General features: G+C 51.2%; 1 non-coding gene across 1 annotated transcript; it reads right to left on the reverse strand.

Moving 5' to 3' along the window:
- Positions 1-302: 302 nt before the first annotated feature.
- On the reverse strand, positions 303-457 carry LOC143341545 (5.8S ribosomal RNA). The gene has a single exon (XR_013079644.1). It is a non-coding gene; the product is annotated as a 5.8S ribosomal RNA (ribosomal RNA).
- Between the last annotated feature and the right edge of the window lie 2,043 nt (positions 458-2,500).

Here is a 2,500-nt window from a genome sequence, read left to right on the forward strand (position 1 = left end):
CGTGATGATACTCCAGACAACACGACGCACGACGCCGTAAAACACTCGCGCGAGTCCAGACTGATCTCTGCCTCACCACGCAAGGGGTGCGCAAACTTGCCAATAATATATAATATTTATTCTTTTTCGTACGTCCAGCGACAAACGCCAACGAAATACCCAAATTCTCGCTCGTACGTTGATACCTTTCTCTTCATCGACCCGGCTCCGAAACGTTCTTCGCCATCTCCCCGAAAGGAGAGGTAAACGACGGCGGGGTTAGGGAATCTGAGAACAACGCAAGCAGTTTTAGGACAAGTGAACGACCCTCAGCCAGGCGTGGTCCAGGAATTTTATCCGTGGACCGCAATGTGCGTTCGAAATGTCGATGTTCATGTGTCCTGCAGTTCACACGTTGACGCGCAATTAGCTGCGTTCTTCATCGACCCACGAGCCAAGTGATCCACCGTTCAGGGTAATCATATACAATTTACAATTTTTCTCTTTGTATTTAAAAATGCTCCTTGTTCTTTGCTTTAAAAATATTCGATGTTCGCACCTCCGACCAGCGTATCGACGGAGGATTGAACGCGCCATATCGACGACAAAAGTTTCTTTTTGTTTCCTGAATGACGGAAAACCATCGTTCGACGGCCGGGCGTACAGTACATTCAAAAGCCTTTGCGCGTGGCTGCGACCAAACGGGTATAATACACCCGTATATTCTTGGTTCCGAACAGTAACTTCACGCGCAATCGGGCGAACGCACGCGGCAGCGCCCATCGGTTGCTCGATGAAATCGATGCGATAAACTACAGCCTTCTCGGCTGGTCGTCGTTAGTCGCGCGAGCAACGGATGGCCGCACAATCGACGCGTCGTCGTTTGCGATTATTCGCCTCACGTTAGCCATGAGTATGTATATTATTCATTTACGAACGAACGCGGCAGCGTCCATCGGTTGCTCGATGAAATCGATGCGATAAACTACAGCCGTCTCGGCTGGTCGTCGTTAGTCGCGCGAGCAACGATGGCCGCAAAATCGACGCGTCGTCGTTTGCGATTATTCGCCTCAAGTTAGCCATGAGTATGTATATTATTCATTTACGAACGAACGCGGCAGCGTCCATCGGTTGCTCGATGAAATCGATGCGATAAACTACAGCCGTTTCGGCTGGTCGTCGTTAGTCGCGCGAGCAACGATGGCCGCAAAATCGACGCGTCGTCGTTTGCGATTATTCGCCTCAAGTTAGCCATGAGTATGTATATTATTCATTTACGAACGAACGCGGCAGCGTCCATCGGTTGCTCGATGAAATCGATGCGATAAACTACAGCCGTTTCGGCTGGTCGTCGTTAGTCGCGCGAGCAACGATGGCCGCAAAATCGACGCGTCGTCGTTTGCGATTATTCGCCTCAAGTTAGCCATGAGTATGTATATTATTCATTTACGAACGAACGCGGCAGCGTCCACCGGTTGCTCGATGAAATCGATGCGATAAACTACAGCCGTCTCGGCTGGTCGTCGTTAGTCGCGCGAGCAACGATGGCCGCAAAATCGACGCGTCGTCGTTTGCGATTATTCGCCTCTGGCTATCCGTGAGTATGTATAATATTCATATACGAACGAACGCGGCAGCGCCCATCGGTTGCTCGATGAAATCGATGCGATAAACTACAGCCTTCTCGGCTGGTCGTCGTTAGTCGCGCGAGCAACGATGGCCGCAAAATCGACGCGTCGTCGTTTGCGATCATTCGCCTCAGGCTATCCGTGAGTATGTATAATATTCATTTACGAACGAACGCGGCAGCGTCCATTGGTTGCTCGATGAAATCGATGCGATAAACTACAGCCGTTTCGGCTGGTCGTCGTTAGTCGCGCGAGCAACGATGGCCGCAAAATCGACGCGTCGTCGTTTGCGATCATTCGCCTCAGGCTATCCGTGAGTATGTATAACATTCATTTACGAACGAACGCGGCAGCGTCCATCGGTTGCTCGATGAAATCGATGCGATAAACTACAGCCGTCTCGGCTGATCGTCGTTAGTCGCGCGAGCAACGATGGCCGCACAATCGACGCGTCGTCGTTTGCGATTATTCGCCTCAGGCTATCCGTGAGTATGTATAACATTCATTTACGAACGAACGCGGCAGCGTCCATCGGTTGCTCGATGAAATCGATGCGATAAACTACAGCCGTCTCGGCTGATCGTCGTTAGTCGCGCGAGCAACGATGGCCGCACAATCGACGCGTCGTCGTTTGCGATTATTCGCCTCAGGCTATCCGTGAGTATGTATAACATTCATTTACGAACGAACGCGGCAGCGTCCATCGGTTGCTCGATGAAATCGATGCGATAAACTACAGCCGTCTCGGCTGATCGTCGTTAGTCGCGCGAGCAACGATGGCCGCACAATCGACGCGTCGTCGTTTGCGATTATTCGCCTCAGGCTATCCGTGAGTATGTATAACATTCATTTACGAACGAACGCGGCAGCGTCCATCGGTTGCTCGATGAAAT

The sequence above is a fragment of the Colletes latitarsis genome, chromosome 4 (genome assembly GCF_051014445.1).
Source record: "Colletes latitarsis isolate SP2378_abdomen chromosome 4, iyColLati1, whole genome shotgun sequence".
In the NCBI taxonomy this organism is placed as follows: domain Eukaryota; kingdom Metazoa; phylum Arthropoda; class Insecta; order Hymenoptera; family Colletidae; genus Colletes; species Colletes latitarsis.